At 50.7% G+C, this 17,417-nt stretch overlaps 1 pseudogene; it reads right to left on the bottom strand.

Moving 5' to 3' along the window:
- LOC112892597 overlaps window positions 1-17,195 on the bottom strand; it is a 62,817-nt pseudogene extending 45,622 nt beyond the window's left edge.
- Between the last annotated feature and the right edge of the window lie 222 nt (window positions 17,196-17,417).

The raw sequence follows: 17,417 nt of genomic DNA on the forward strand, positions 1-17,417 counted from the left end.
TTTTTTCCCGCCTTTTCTGAGAAGTAGCTTGAGTTTTCCGTAGACGTTGGCCTGAGTCGCCTAATCCGGTAATTTATAAGTTTAAGTTGCCCCGATAAAAATACGCTAGAACGAGTGTGTTAGTCGAGTAGTGTGGAAAACTCGACTAAGTTGTGAATGTTGAATGTTTGTTATTGTGCAAATGCTTGATTTGGATTTTTGGTTGATTGCATAGGCTAGTAGTTAAACTTGTTCATGCAAATCGACCTAACCCAACTCGAACTAAATAATAAAATTGAGTTAGATCGTTGGGGGTAAAACCTATAATCCTTTCTCTCTATTATATCCTATCGAAGTTTCATCTCCTCAGCGGCACCATATCTTATTCTCATAAATTTCGTTTGTTGCAATCAGATGGTGAACACCAGGCGCACCGGTTCCGGTTCTGACCAGCAGGAGCAGAACAACCAGGGTACCGGTCAGCCGCTGCCGATGCCGCCACCACTGACCCCGGAGCAGTTCTTCCAGCTCCAGATGCAGATGATGGCTACCCTGAACAACACCGTTCAGGCTCTGCAGCAGATCCATGCTCAGCCACCGCCTCCTCCGCCGCCTCAGCCCCGTGACAGGCGTGCGGACTTCTTGAGAGGTCATCCGCCGACCTTCTCTCACGCCACGGACCCACTCCAGGCGGACGACTGGCTTCGTTCGGTGGAGCACCAGTTGGTTGTTGCGCAGTGCGACGACCGGGAGCGAGTCCTGTACGCAGCAGGGCAGCTGCGAGGCTCCGCTCTTGACTGGTGGGAGTCCTACCCAGCTCGGGATCGTGAGGCTCTCACGTGGGACCAGTTCCGTGAGCGTTTCAGGAACCATCACATTCCTGAGGGCATCATGAAGATGAAGCAGAAGGAGTTCTGTGCCCTTAAACAGGTAAAATTTACCGGAAATTCACAACCATTCCTTTTGAGCTTGATCTATCCTTGATTTCTTTCGTAAAACCTGACCAAATGAGCGATTTCTATCCTTATTATCTGTGTCCGTTATTTCAGGGGTCGATGACGGTGACGGAGTACCGTGACCGTTTCCTTCAGCTTGCCCGCTACACCCCTGCTGACGTTGCTCGTGATAGCGACAAGCAGGAGTACTTCAAGGAGGGACTGGATGATCACATCCAGTATGCGCTGCTGAACCATCGCTTCGACAACTTCAACCAGCTGGTTGATGCGGCCCTCAACACCGAGCGTAAGCGCCGGGAGATTGAGGATAAGAAGAGGAAGATGGCTCCATCCTCTTCGGGCAGCAACACTCGTCCCCGCTACCAGCATCCACAGCAGCAGCAGCAGAGGCCGCCCCAGCAGTACCAGCAGCGGCAGCAGCTTCCGCCTCGTCCTCAGCAGCAGCAGCAGGCGGGACAGGGTCAGAGGCTTCCGGCGCCTCCGGCTCCACCAGCTCAGAGGCAGGGAGCGCCCACTCCTCCTCCTGGGCAGCAGGCCGCTGCATTTCCGCGAGTGTGCTTCCACTGCGGCGAGCCGGGGCACTACGCCAACGTCTGCCCTCGGAAGGCGCAGGCAGGACAGCAGGGACGTGCAGCTCAGCCCAAGGCCCCAGCTCAGGGCAGGGTGAACCACGTGACGGCCGAGTCAGCGGCCGAGGCTCCCAACGTGGTTATTGGTACGTTCATGGTTAATGCCCATCCTGCTACAGTGCTTTTTGATACTGGTGCTACGCATTCTTTCATCACCCAGTCTTTTGTTGAGCATCATGGCATCCCTACTAGCACGTTAAAGAGGTGCATGTTAGTATCTTCACCGGGAGGGCAGTTGAGGTCTCATGTCTTCTGTCCCAGAGTCAGTGTGGCCATAAGGGGGGTAGATTTCAGTGCAAATCTGATGGTGCTAGACTCCAAGGGCATTGATGTGATCCTCGGGATGGAGACTCTTGCTAAGTGGGGAGTCCGGATAGATTGTGCTCAGAGGACAGTTCTTCTGTCAGCACCGGATGGTCAGGAGGTCACTGTTGGAGCTACAGAGCCTTCTGGATTTCTTCATCAGATGGAGGCTAGACCCACGGATGGTATTCGCGTGGTGTCTGAATTCCCGGATGTCTTTCCGGATGATTTGCCAGGTATGCCGCCTGATCGCGACATTGAGTTTTCTATTGATCTCTTGCCTGGCACAGCTCCTATTGCTAAGAGGCCCTATCGTATGGCTCCTGTCGAGCATGAGGAGGTTAAGAAGACTGTCGACGAGTTGCTAGCTAAGGGTTATATCCGTCGCAGTTTCTCTCCTTGGGCTTTTCCTGTATTGCTTGTAGAGAAGAAGGATGGTGCGAAGAGAATGTGCGTCGATTATCGGGATCTGAATGCGGTCACCATCAAGAACAAGCACCCATTGCCCCGTATTGAGGATCTTTTTGATCAGCTTCAGGGTGCTTGTGTATTCTCGAAGATTGATCTGCGTTCGGGTTATCACCAGCTGAAGATTCGTTCTGAGGATATTCCGAAGACGGCATTCACCTGCAAGTATGGGCTCTATGAGTATACGGTCATGTCCTTTGGCTTGACTAATGCTCCGGCTTTCTTCATGCATCTAATGAACAAGGTTTTCATGGATTATCTGGACACCTTTGTGGTGATATTTATTGATGATATCCTGATATATTCCAAGTTAGAAGCGGAGCATGAGAAGCATCTGAGACTTGTGTTGCAGAGGCTCAGAGAGCACAAGTTGTATGCCAAGCTCAGCAAGTGCGAGTTCTGGATTGATGAGGTTCCATTCCTCGGTCATGTTATCTCCAAGGGAGGTATTGCTGTGGACCCCGGAAAGGTGAAGGATGTGCTTGACTGGGTTGTACCGCAGACAGTGAAGGAAGTCCGCTCTTTTCTGGGCTTAGCTGGATATTATCGGAGGTTCATCGAGAATTTCTCCAAGATTGCGAAGCCTTTGACTTCCTTGTTAGAGAAGGGTGTGGATTTCTCTTGGACTGATGGGCATCAGAAGGCCTTCGAGGAGCTGAAGAAGAGGTTGACTACGGCGCCAGTCCTTACTCTGCCAGACCAGAGCAAGAGGTTCACAGTGTATTGTGATGCTTCGAGGGATGGTCTTGGTTGCGTCCTGATGCAGGAAGGCAGAGTGATAGCTTATGCTTCGCGGCAGTTGCGCCGGCACGAGCTGAATTATCCCACTCATGATCTGGAGTTAGCCGCAGTTGTGCATGCTCTGAAGATATGGAGGCATTACTTGTTTGGGCAGAGGTGTGATATTTACACCGATCATAAGAGCCTCAAGTATATTTTCACCCAGAGTGAGCTGAACATGCGACAGAGAAGATGGCTAGAGTTGGTCAAGGATTATGACCTGGAAATCCACTATCATCCGGGCAAGGCCAATGTTGTAGCAGATGCTCTGAGCAGGAAGAGCTATGTTAACATGGCCGTGGCTTTTCAGATGCCTCGGGAGTTATGCGAGGAGTTTGAGCAGTTGAGCCTGGGTTTCTTGCATCACACCTCGGGTACCTCATTCGAGGCGGAGCCCACTCTAGAGGCTGAGATCAGGCAGCATCAGAAGGAAGATCAGAAGCTGCAGGAGATTCGTGAGTTACTCAAGGTTGGCAAGGCTCCTCATTTCAGAGAGGATGATCAGGGTACCTTATGGTACAAGGGTCGTATATGTGTGCCGGATGTGAATGATCTCAGGAAGCTGATTCTGAGTGAGGCCCATGATACAGCTTATTCTATCCATCCAGGCAGTACGAAGATGTATTACGATCTCAAGGAACGATTCTGGTGGTATGGAATGAAGCGTTCCGTTGCGGAGTACGTGGCTATTTGTGACACTTGTCAACGTGTCAAGGCAGAGCATCAGAGGCCAGCAGGGTTATTGCAGCCGTTGAAGATTCCAGAGTGGAAATGGGAGGAAATCACAATGGACTTCATTGTTGGCTTGCCTCGTACTCAGAAAGGGTACAACTCCATATGGGTAGTAGTGGACCGGTTGACGAAGGTTGCTCATTTTATTCCGGTGAACACTACTTACTCCGGTGCTAGACTCGCAGAGTTGTACATCTCCAGAATTGTCTGTCTGCATGGTGTTCCTAAGAAGATTATATCTGATCGAGGATCTCAGTTCACTTCACGGTTCTGGGAGCAGTTGCATGATTCGTTGGATACGAAGCTGCGCTTCAGTACCGCTTATCATCCTCAGACCGATGGGCAGACAGAAAGGACCAACCAAGTGTTGGAGGATATGCTTCGAGCCTGTGCTATTCAGTATGGTACCAGCTGGGATAAATGCCTGCCGTATGCAGAGTTTTCTTATAACAACAGTTATCAGGCTAGTCTGAAGAAGTCCCCGTTTGAGGCCCTGTATGGTCGGAAATGCAGGACTCCGCTGTATTGGGATCAGATTGGCGAGAGGCAGGTGTTTGGTCCGGATATTGTTGAGGAGGCCGAACAGTTGGTGCAGCAGGTGCGAGAGAATCTGAGGGTCGCTCAGACTCGTCAGAAGAGCTATGCGGATGTTCGTCGCCGAGATTTGACCTTCGCAGTGGGTGATCATGTATATCTGAAGGTCTCGCCGATGAGAGGAATCCGCAGGTTTAATGTACGAGGGAAGCTAGCCCCTCGATACATAGGTCCGTTCAAGGTGTTGGAGCGGAAAGGTGAGGTGGCATATCGTTTGGAGTTGCCACTCAATCTCTCGGGAGTGCACGATGTGTTCCACGTGTCTCAGCTGAAGAAGTGCTTGAGAGTGCCAGAAGAGCAAGCACCGATAGAAGGGTTGGATGTGCAGGAGGATCTGACCTATGTCGAGCATCCGGTAAAGATTCTGGAGACGTCTGAGAGAGTTATCAGGAACAAGAAGATCAAGATGTGCCGTGTTCAGTGGAGTCATCACACGGAGGAAGAGGCTACTTGGGAGCGAGAAGACGAGCTGAGGAAGACATATCCCGATCTCTTTGCTAGCTAGCCTATCCGAATCTCGGGACGAGATTCCTGTAAGGGGGTAGGTTTGTAACACCCTAAGGTAAATTTTCCCAATTTTTAATAAATTTATTTGGGCTTAAATAAATTTTCCAGGCTTTTCTTTAATTTTTGTGGCATTTAAAGCAATTTATAACGCAAGAAAATAAAAATTTATCATAGGATTAAAGTGTTTGTGCATTCATGCCGCAGCATTGTTTTATTTGTGTTGAGTGTATAGATTTGAATTCAAATTGTATTTGAATTCAAATAGTTTTGTTTGAATTAGTGGAGTGTAGAAAAAGAAAAGGAGAAGAAAGGAGCCCAGCCAGCCGGCCCAAAACCCTCTCCCTCCCCCTCTCTTTCTTTCCCCAGCCCGAGGCCCAGCTCTCTCCTCTTTTTCCCCCGCGTGGGCCGAGCCCCGGCCCAGTTTCCCCCCCAGCCCGGCCTGTCTCCCCGCTCGCCCCCCTCTCTCTCTGGCGAGCTGGACCCACGCGTCAGCGCCCTCTCCCACCTCTCCTTCTTTCTCTTCCCTTGCTCTGTTTCCCCGGCGCTCAACGGCTTCCGAAAACGCCGGCGAGCCTTTCCTTTGGGCCCGCACGCCGAGGCCTCGACCCCCGGTCCTTAAGTGGCCCAGTAGCCCCACCAACCCATCTGAACCCTAACCCTAAACCGTAGCCGCCGCCAGTACCGCAGCCGCCTTGCTCCGCCGCGTCCCCGCCTCTCTGCCTCACCGCCGGACCGCTGCTCCGGAGCGCCACCGACCTCGACAGCCCCCGCGCTCGCCTCACCTCGCCACCAGGAACCTCCCCGAGCCCGGCACTCGAGCTCCGGACCTCTGCACCACCTGAATTCTGCGAAGAAGCCGCCGCCGGTGAGACCTCCCGCCCCCTGAAATTATTCGCCGCCGGTGATCCTCACGCCCCCTTGACCCCTCTGCCACCTCCACAGGAGTACCCGGAGCCGATCTACCCCAGCTAAGGGCCCCGGCCACTCCTGCAGCACCTTTCCCCGCGAGCGCCGTCGTCCTTCTGCCGCCAGTCGTCGTCGTTGTACCTCCTCCGCCACACTCCGGGCACCGTAGCCCCTCGGTGAGTTCCCCCTTCGCGCTCTAGTCCTTTTGCACCAGCTGCGGTAGCCTTTAGCCGCCTGTAACAACCAGAACGCGAGCGCCGCCGGTGCGCCGCCGCCCCGAGCCGCCCCCGCCGTCGGACTCGTCGCTAGAGTCCTCCCTGCGTTTCTTTTGGGCCCTAGGTGAGTCACGCGTGTCGCGCAGGTCATGCCGGACCCAAGCCCAGGTTAGTTCGGCCCCCGGAGCGGCGGGAACGCCGAGCTCCGGCGAGCCCGAGCCGCGCGCCACCGCGGAGACAAGCTCCGGCGACCAGCGCCGCCGCCCGAGCGCCCGAGAGCCCCCAACCATCCGATCTAGAGCCCACGCCCAGGATTAGATCGTGCCGGGGTAGCTCTGAGCCGTGCGATTCAGATCCAAGGGACCCAAGCAGCGCGTACCGGTTCGCCGGGATTTTAAATCTCCGCCGTCCAATTCAAATCCGGTGAATCGCGCGAGTTGTAAACCTAGATCCGTTCCCGACCATCCGATCTGGATCCAACGGACGGGATCCACGCGTACCCCTTCACTTAGTGGATCTAATCCCAGCCGCACGATCAGGATCCGAGGGCCCAGAACAGGAGATACCGGTTCGGTCTGCTCTTTTTGCTAAAGAGTCCTCCGGTTTTCCGGGAATCAACCCGCGCTCCAGTGTAGTTCAAAGATAATCTCAGATGGGTCCTGTTTTATTCGCTTAAGCCCCTGAACTTCCCGGATTTTGAACCCGCAGTCCAGTCTAGGGTTTTTAGCGAGTTAGCCCTTGCATCTAGGGTTTAATTGCGTTTTAGTCCCCGAGTTTTGTCCAGAAGCCCCTGGTTTCTCTGTTTTCCTTACAATTAGGTCCCTGGATCTTGTTTTAAGCGCAGTTTTCACGTTTTAGCTCCGTTTAGGGTGTTCTTTATATGCACGCGATCATTGTAACGCGTAGATTAGTTCTAGGCTAGTTTTGTGTGCTGTTTTATTGTAATGGTGTACTGTTTTCTTATACTTTGCTATTGTTTGCATGTGTGTGCATGTGTGGCCCATGTATTGCTGTTACGATCATGAATAGACGCGGAGCCTTTGGAGCAGTACCAGGAGCAGCCATCTTCCGAGCAGTTCGAGCAGCAGCCGGGAGAGTACGAGGAAGGCAAGTATAACATGAACATCCTATCACTTTTTAATACAATTTCATACTGCATTTTAATACTGCATGCCTATAAGGACTTTCCTAGCCACTTTATATCCTTTATATATATCCTTTGGGTTGCATTTTGGTTAGTTGTGCTAGGTTGCTGCGCTATGACACACTTGGTCCTTTTTAATTAATTTTGTTAATGGTCTTATGTAACTTAATTCTGGAGCCAACCCTATGTGCTGTGTGCTTGAGTGGTTTGTGCGTCCTTAAAAGATGTTTTTGTTAGAAACATGGTTTAGGGGGCCAGCACGGTGCTTAGTGCTTGGTTGGCCACTCTCCATAAGGACCGGTTCATAGAGCGACAACCTGGGACAACCGCGCAACCACAAGACTGGAATGGGACGGTCTTGACTTACTAATTAGGTCGTGTTGGTTCGGGAGTAACTTACCTGCGTGGGCAAGAGGGGTGGTAAGCTTCAATGGTCCCTGCTCCTCCGGCTTGGTCTGTGCTGTGTGTCTTGTACCCCCAGAGGTGGGCCCCATCGTTGCTGATCCAGAATCCTTAGCGGTTACACCTTACCAACGTGGTCCTTTGTAACGGTCTCGTAGTGTGCTTGCTAGCCATCTCACCCAAGGAAGTGTGATGAACAACTAGCGTAGCTCACGACTTGTGGGTAAAGTTGTGCAACCTCTCGAGAGTGTAAAACTGATATATCAGCTGTGCTCACAGTCATGAGCGGCCCATATCCTCCGTCTGATTAGTGGGGTTATCAACCTTTGACGAGGGCGATTCCCCGGGTGGTTTCGGTTTGGATGGTTCTCAGTAGTTTAAATTAATATTGATTAATTTATTATGCAATTGGGTTTTTGGTAATTCATCCACTTGTAGTAATTAGCTTTAATAAAATTTGCCAAGATTAAAAGCTAATGCAGTTGAGTCAGCTAACCTTAGAGCCTCATACTCGTGTTATACTTGTTGAGTACTAGTTTGTACTCACACTTGCCTCTCTACTCTTCTGTTCCATTTTGGATATCTTCGACTGCTGCTCAGTGCCCAGCAACGTGGAGGATTACGTCAGCGGCTTCGACGACTTCTAGGTGTTTGTCTCCCAGTCGACGTCCCTGTGGCGCCCAGCTCTTCATGTATTCCTTTTACGCTTCCGCAACTCTTGAACCGATTCTTGATTCGGTTGTAATAAAATAATTCATTCATGATTCGTTTACGATTTATATTAATGTTATTCCTGACATGTGTTGTGATATCTTGATAATCTGTTGTATATATGCATGACTTGATCATGGCGCATATATGATTGCTCGATTTATGTTCTTATAAATCGGGTGTGACATTTGATAACCATAAAGTTGCTCTTGTTACTCTATGTGGCAAAGGGATCAAGCAGTCTCAATCTCCGCGAGAAACGGACGATTCCTGAATCAAATTTTAGCCTTGCAAGGGTAAACCTAACTCACAAGCTTGGAACATCCAGAAATCGTTCTGAAGCAACCATTTGCCTTTCATTCCGACTCATGGATCAAATCCACCACAAGCGACTGCAGGACCATACGCACATCCAATGTGCAGGACATACGTCTGTAGCGCGACTACATGACCGTACTCCTGGTTGCCCTGCAACACGTATTCCCACACATCGAAGCGAGTAACTGGAAAAACCAAATACGAGTGGTGGGAGGTATGTCCACTCCTCGGGCCGATTGGTTACTAGGTTTACCGCTTACCAATATTTCGCAGCATGTGGCTAGTACTTTCAAACGCTTAACCACCGCTACCACACACTGCGACCTTAGCCAAATTCATCAACACAGACGGGGTTCTTACCCAGGTCATGAATCATAATCACAACCCCGTCCATCATCTTTATAGTGGTTGCAGGAATGTAAACATTGCAACTCCTATATCGCGCGAGTGACAGGAAATCACCCGACTTCTACCGGTCCTATTAGCAGAGCATCTATGCGATAAGGACTCAGGCACAATACATAGGTTCCTAGTATCAATGCATCTAGGGTTCCATTTCAATTCCTGGACTTAATGCAAGATATAATATATACATATAGAATTGCATAAATGTAGTAATTTGAAATACTGGGTTATGCACTGGGGCTTGCCTTCGTGAGTGGGGTTGGGGGCAGGAGTGTCAAGGTTTTCCGAACTTTGGTTCGGAGCTTCAGTTAGATTTCTAACGACGTTCCCGGGGTCTTCAGAAATTTCCACTTCTGATTCCGGGATCAGTTCGTAGTCTCCGTCGGCAAGAGTAGTTGAGTCTATATGATATGCAAAGATGTAGTTTAAGAGATGCGTACACTTTCATTTTACTTCACAATAAAGTTGCAATCCAATGACAACATAGCTTACTCATCAAACATATCATTTACTCTTCTACTGGGCAGTCATTTATCGAGTATAAACTAACCTAGTTAGCTACATTAGACAACATGTTTCATTTTTTTACAAAATAGACTACTATAGCACGGGGGTTGAAACTTTTATTAATTACAAATAAAGCTATGTTTAAGTTACTGTAAACTTATCAAGATTTTATCTTCATAGAAATTATGCTACAAGAATAATTAACAACAGCACTAATGTATTAAGAGTTATTTATAACTATAGATATATACAATGTTTTTTCCTAGGTTTTTGTGAACAGGTTGCACTACTCAAGAGCAACACCTCAAAATATTTTCATAATTTTTCATGAATAAAAACTAGCATAAATGAATTATCTTTGAAAATAAGCATAAATCCATAACTTGGTGTATAGCCTACTATTAATCCTAAAATTTTTACTATGGTTTACACATGCGAAAAGGAAGTTAGGGTATAAATTTTAGATACAAACACTAATAGAAGCATCCTTAAAATAAAATCTAAGCATTCCATCAACATACAACAAAGGTACTCGAATTTTTAAGCAATTGAGCAGTAAAGAACTCAAACTTTTACATAGAGCTACACATGGAACATACAATAAGTTCCAAAATTCAGCTACAGCACAACTATGGATCAAAAGATCTAATTAAAGCACCTATTTCCTATTATTTAACCTAGATCAAAATCCAGACATATTCAGTTCAAAACCCCTATATAAAAGTAGTCGAATTTAACTCAAGGATTCAAACCCAATTAGTTTGACATTTTTCTTAATTTTCTACAATTTTCTACATATTTTTGAAGTTCACAGCTTTGAATTGGGGGGGAGGGATTGGAATTTTACAAACAGAACCCTAGAAAGTTTGAAATCAAAGCAATTGAGTCCTTGCTCATCGGGGAAGAAAGGGCAGGGGCATCGCCGGCCAAATCCCAGTGAGGGGTGGCGTCGGGGGTGGAGAGGGACTGGCCCACGAGCATCAGGAGCTCAAGGCGCGTCCAGGGGTGGGCGTGGGAGGAAGAGGGGGTGACCAGAGGTGAGTTTCCCACGGTGGCTGAGGCGGCGGCGGAGGGGAGCTCGTCAGTAGGAGGTTTCCCGGCAAGGAGGGCGGTCAAGTCCTAGTTCAGCAGCTGCAACAAGAGGAGAGGAAGCTATTGGGGTAGTTGGATCGGTCGGAGAAGGGGCGGAAGGACGGGCTCGACGGAAACAGGAGCTCACCGGCGAGGGGGTAGCGACGGCGAGATGGTTCCTGCGGGAGTTCAGTCGCGAGAAGTGGTCGGGGAGTATTAGTGAGATGAGGGGAAGCTTCCCAGGGAGTTGTAATGGTGCGGGGAGGCTTGGAGTGAGCTGCCCGCAGCGAGCAGGGGGTCGCCGGAGCGGAGGAAGGGGGCGGCAGTGGAGCTCGGGTCTCGGGGTGTTGTGCGGAAGAGTTGAAGCGGAGAATAGAATGGTCATGAGCTGGAGAAGCTCGGGAGTAGGAGATTAGAGGTCCGGAGGGGGTGCTCGGCCCGTGCCACGGCGGCGGTGAGGTGTCGGCCGGGCGGCGTTCGGATCGGCATGGCGCGCGCGGGAAAGGGCCAGCAGGGGCGAGCTAGGGCGGCGGCCGGCGTCCAAGTGACGCGTGGGGGAGGGTGGAAGCTAGAGGTGGTGCGGCAGCAGCTGCACAGCGGCGGCCGGGGGAGGTGCACTGCGCCGGCGGCCGAGGAGGTAGAGGAGCAGAGCGTGCTATAGGAAGAAGAAGAGAGAGGTGGGGTCCGAGGGGTCTCCTTGAAATTTTCTGTTGATCCAAAACCCTAATGAGAAAATGATCAAAATAAAAGTTGTAGAGTTTTTCAAACCCTACAACATTTCTTTAGGGTTCAAGTTCAAAAACTCAAAGTACAAAGCTTTAATTTTAACTTTTGAACCAAATTCAACTTTAATAAGGTTTTGTCCTTATGAACGTAAATTTCTTATAATTTTGGACCTAATTGCAAGTTCAGGTAATGCAATGATGACTTATATTTTTACACTTTAACCCCTAGTGTAAATTTGAGAGTTACCTTTGTAACTCAACATTTTTCACAAAAGGACTCTTATTTTTGTCTAATTACACACAAGTCCTTATTGTCACATATGCACTCAAATTTCACACATTCATCCAATTTCATTTAATTTAATGTATTTACATTTCACACTCTTCCTAATATTTTACAATTTTGACACCTAGGGTGTCACACAACTCCAGCGGGGGAAGCCATCACCCCTCGCGGGAGTGCTTCATGGTAGACCCCCTTGAGGGGCATGTCGAAAGTGCCCACAATGGAAACACTCCCCCAGACGTCTTCGACGATGGAGCCCGGGAGAGAAACCAAGCCCCGCCGTGCGTGCAGCTGGAGCAGCTGTGGGAGCGATAAAAGGAGCTTGAGGAGGCACGCCTGCAGCTAGAGCAGGAACACCCCAAACTCGAGCGCGAGATCAGATACCGCGGAGACGGTGGGCGCGCATGCGGCAACGCCCGTGACGTCAACTGGAGGATCCTTAAAGACAACGAGGGACCCCCACTCTTTACCCGGGTGAACCAGATTATCACTGCCACAGCGGCTCTGCTCAAAGGACTCCTGAAACCTACGGCGCTAGAGGCGCGTCGCGCCCAACACAAGCTGCGTAAGCTCCTTGAGCGCGCGGCATGACAATAGGCAGAGAGCTCAATGTCTCAGCGACGTGGGCCCAATGCCAGCCAGCACCCCTCTATGATGCGGGGTGTCAAGGACATGTCCGTCCACCAAGCCCCGCACGGGGGAGAAGGTCCCACGAACGTCCCTGTTCGAGGATGCCTCGGCGCCGACCGTGACACACGCCTCACCCTCAACGCCCGCAAGCACGGGCGCGAGGATTTGCAAGCAGTGGCGAGCCAAGGGTATAACCCTCACCGCGGCAGATGCCACGATAGCTCTAAGAACTTAAGCCCGAGCCCCGATCCGCTAGGTCCTAGGGTTTTCAGCTCGCGCATCCGCAACGCAGCGTTCCTGCCATGGTACCATCCCCAGATGAACATCACGAAGTACACTGTGGAGACAAACCCCGGCATATGGCTCGAGGATTACCGGCTTGCCTGCAGTTCTCTGGAGCCTTAGGACAACTCCTAGATGAGCGACCAGCTTCACCCCTTTTTTCATGGTCTACGGTTCTGTGGCGGTCCTCCCGACCGACCTAGACTATGGAGCGCCGAGAGTTAGGGCGTACGATGAACAAGGGCCGAGGCATCCCTTGAAGATATGATGGACCAGCTCGACAAAGCACGCGATGTCGCCTGCTCCAATCAGCCAAGTACCAGCAAGTACCAACAAAGTACTAGCAAGCGTTGCACTGAGTGCGGGGTCGGGCGTTCAACATCGGCGACCTGGCGTTACACCTCGTCTAGAGCAATAAGGATTGCGACAAGCTCTCCCCACCTTGGGAGGGGCCTTTCATCGTTGCGGAAGTGCTCTAGCCAGGCACCAATAAGCAACAGACTGCCGACAGTGAAGTCTTCACCAACGCCTAGAACATTGAACAGTTACGTTGATTTTACCCTTAGTCTTTCCAAGCTATGTTTATATTCACGCTGGTTAACAAGCTCTGGTGCAAAAACCTTCTCTTCTGCCTGCCCTTTAGTGATGCCCGACCCCAGCCACAATAGGGGTTGGGCCTCACTTGGGGGTTGTTAAGGCCATACCTACTTGAAACTCTTCGCGCCTGTCACACCCGATTTATAAGAACATAAATCGAGCAATCATATATGCGCCAGGATCGAGTCACGCATATATACAACAGATTATCAAGATATCACAACACATGTCACGAATAAAAGCGTATAAATTATAAAATGAATATCTTTATTACAACTGAATCAAGAATCAGTTCAAGGATTTCGGAAGCGTAAAATGAATACATGAAGAGCTGGGCGCCACAGGGACGTCGACCGGGAGACAAACGCCTAGAAGTCATCGAAGCCGCTGACGTAGTCCTCCACGTTGCCGGGCACTGAGCAGCAGTCGAAGATATCCGAAATAGAACAGAAGAGTAGAGGGGCAAGTGTGAGTACAAAGTCGTACTCAACAAGTATAACACGAGTATGAGGCTCTAAGGTTAGCTGACTCAACTGCATTAGCTTTTAATCTTGGCAAATTTTATTAAAGCTAATTACTACAAGTGGATGAATTACCATAAGCCCAAATTGCATAAGAATTAATCAATATTAATTAAGAACTACTGAGAACCATCCAAACCAAAACCACCCGGGGAATCTCCCTAATCAAAGGTTGATAACCCCACTAATCAGACGGAGGATCTGGGCCGCTCATGACTGTGAGCACAGCTGATATATCAGTTTTACACTCTTGAGAGGTTGCACAACTTTACCCACAAGTCGTGAGCTACGCTAGTTGTTCATCACACTTCCTTAGGTGAGTTGGCTAGCAAGCATACTACGAGACCGTTACAAAGGACCACGTTGGTAAGGTGTAACCGCTAAGGATTCTGGATCAGCGACGATAGGGCCCACCTCCGGGGGTACAAGACACACAGCACAGACCAAGCCGGAGGAGCAGGGACCATTGAAGCTTACCACCCCTCTTGCCCACGCAGGTAAGTTACTCCCGAACCAACACGACCTAATTAGTAAGTCAAGACCGTCCCATTCCAGTCTTGTGGTTGCGCGGTTGTCCCAGGTTGTCGCTCTATGAACCGGTCCTTATGGAGAGTGGCCAACCAAGCACTAAGCACCGTGCTGGCCCCCTAAACCATGTTTCTAACAAAAACATCTTTTAAGGACGCACAAACCACTCAAGCACACAGCACAGAGGGTCAGCTCCAGAATTAAGTTGCATAGGACCATTAATCCAATTAATTAAAAAGGACCAAGATTTGTTATAGCGCAGCAAGCTAGCACAACTAACCAAAATGCAACCCAAAGGATGTATATAAGGATATAAAGGTGGCTAGGAAATCCTTATAGGCATACAGAATTGGAATGCAGTATGAAATTGTATTTACAAGTGATAGGAGGTTCATGTTATACTTGCCTTCCTCGTACTCTCCCGGCTGCTGCTCGAACTGCTCGGAAGATGGCTGCTCCTGGTACTGCTCCGGTGGATCGACGTCTACTCACGATCGTAACAGCAACACATGTGCCACACATGCACACACATGCAAACAATAGCAAAATATAAGAAACAGTACATCAATACAATGGAACAGCACATAAAACTAGCCTAAAACTATTCTACGCGTTACAACGATCGCGTGGATATAAAGAACACCTAAAACGGGGCTAAAACGCGAAAACTGCGCTCGAAACAAGATCCAGGGACTTATTTGTAAGAAAAACCTAATTTCCAGGGGTTCTGCACAAAAACCGAGGACTTAAACGTAAATAAACCCTAGACTCAGGGGCTAGCATGAGAAAACCCAAGACATGGACCGCGGGTACAAAATGCAGGAAGCTCAAGGGCTTAAGCGAATAAAACAGGACCTATCTGTGATTATCTTTGAACTACACTGGAGCGCGGGTTGATTTCTCTAAAAGGCAGGGACTCTTTAGCAAGAACGCCAGGCCAAAGCGGTATGCTTTAATCTGGGCCACTGGATCTAACATCTACGGCCCAGATTAGATCCCAACAGCGAAGGGGTACGCGCGCTTAACAGTCGTTAGATCTCGATCCGATGCTCCTGATTCTCACTTCCCTTGGATCTAATACGGTGCGCTGGATCGAAGATGTACGGCTCAGATTTAACTGGAGGGGCGAACCAGTATCTTCTAATCCGGATCGTTGGATCGCGATCCGGCGGCTCCGGTCTACTTCGGCTCGATCTAATCCTGTCCGCTCGCCTCGCATCCTACGGCTCGGGCAAATGGGCGCGCGGGACGGCGGCGCCGGCCACCGGAGCTCGGCTCCCGCAGCGGAGGCTCGCCGGAGCTGGCCAAACCCGGCCCTCCGGGCTCGGTTTTTGGACGACATCAAGTCCTAGAGATAGAGCGCGACGCTGGGAACCCGTCTAGGGGCTTGGGACGGCTAATTAGGGCTCGGGTAGGTGATCTCCACGGCGAGGGCGGCTCAGGGTCACGGCGGCAAGTGGGGCGCGCACGTACAGAGGGAGATAGGGAGGGAAAAGGGGCACGGCGCGCTCCTTACCTCACCGGGGTGCTGCGACGACGGTTGGAGGCCGAGGATCGAGGGCTCCGGTGTCGAATTGCGGTGGCGCCAGGCGGGTTGGCGGCGGAGCAGCCCTCGGGTCGTGCGGTGGAGTGGCGGCGCTAGGGCACAGAGGGGAGTTGAGGAGGGCAGAGGTGGCTGAGGGGAGCACAAGAGAACGGCTGGGGCTAAGAAAAGAGGGGTGGCGGCCTCGGCGTGCGGGTCACACGCAACGGACCCCGAGCTTCTCGCGGTCCCGTTACGGCTCGATCCAATCCAGGGCGGGCGAGCTTCTAGAAGGGGAAAAGGGCCCGAGTACCGGCCAGGGCGCGGCTCGGGTGCGGCGCAAGGGCCCGGGAGCGCGGCGGGGCGGGGCCACGGCCAGTGGCAGGGCGGCCGGCCGGCGGGGAGAAACAGGGGAGGGGGAAAAGGAAGGGGTGGGAGGAGCTGACGCTCGGGTGAGAGGAAGGCGCCGACAGGCGGGCCTGGAGTGGCAGCGAGAGAGAGAGAGGAGTGGCCGAGCTGAGGGAAAAGGTGGGCCGGGGCGCGGCCCACGCAGGGGAAGGGAAAGGGAGAGGGTGTGCTGGGCCTCGGGAGAGGAAGGAGAGAGGGAAGGGAGCCCAAGGGAGAAAAAGAGAGTGGGCCGGCGTGGCCCATGCGGGAAGAGGGAGAGGAAAGGGAGAGTTGGGCTGGGCCAGGAGGAGGTTTGGCTACCTTGTTTTATCTCTTTTCCTTTTTCTTTACCCAATCTATTCAAACAAACTATTTGAATTCAAAATACAATTTGAATTCAAACACATAAATTCAACACAAATAACACAATGCGGCAGCATGAATGCACAAACACTTTAATCCTATGATAAATTTTATTTGCTTTTGTTATAAATTGCTTTAAATGCCACAAAAATTAAAGAAAAGCCTGGAAAATTTATTTAAGACCAAATAAATTCATTAAAATTAGGGAAAATTATATTAGGGTGTTACAGCGCCCAACCCTTTCTTACGATTGAGGTGAGATAATAAAAGCTAAGAAAGAGCATGCTCTGGGTAAAGTTGGTCGGACTGCAGGAAACCCACGTCCCAGTGGCTACGGCGCCCTTGCTCACCAACATGATCAGAGTCCTCTCGTTCGCATCTCGTTTCTATCACCTCAATGCTAGGAGCGGTCGGGTGTCCTTAACCTTCCTCGCCAAAGGCCTTCCCGGCCAAAATCAAAAGCTTAAAACTTTGCTTATAGACACATCTTTGGGCGCGAGTTCATCATCTAAGCTCGCCTAACTATCCTTGAAAACGACTTCCTCCTCCATACTTGCAGCCAAGACCTGTGCGAGGGGCCCACCTCTTCCTCAATCTGGTCCAGCTCGGCGTCAACATAGCCGAGCACGAAGAGTTGGCTCATCGCCTGCAGATCGATGTTATCATAATGAGAGCGCGAGATCGCGAATGACTGCTGCACGCTGAGGTGCAGCGCCCACCTCGCCATTCCGCACGTCCAGTCATCCCAAGGTCGTCCAAAACCAAGGTCGTCCGAAGCCAACCCAACGGCAAGTCACAAGGTGTCTTGGCCATCGGACTCCTTGAGGAGGGTGTTTTTGGCCACACTGAGCTCCCTCTCCAGGCGCCGGTGCGCCACCACTTTCTGCCCAAGCTTCTCATCGAGGGCTGTTCAGACACGCATCAACAACGTCAAAGAGCCTGCCGGAAA

The sequence above is a fragment of the Panicum hallii genome, chromosome 5, assembly GCF_002211085.1.
Source record: "Panicum hallii strain FIL2 chromosome 5, PHallii_v3.1, whole genome shotgun sequence".
In the NCBI taxonomy this organism is placed as follows: Eukaryota; Viridiplantae; Streptophyta; class Magnoliopsida; order Poales; family Poaceae; genus Panicum; species Panicum hallii.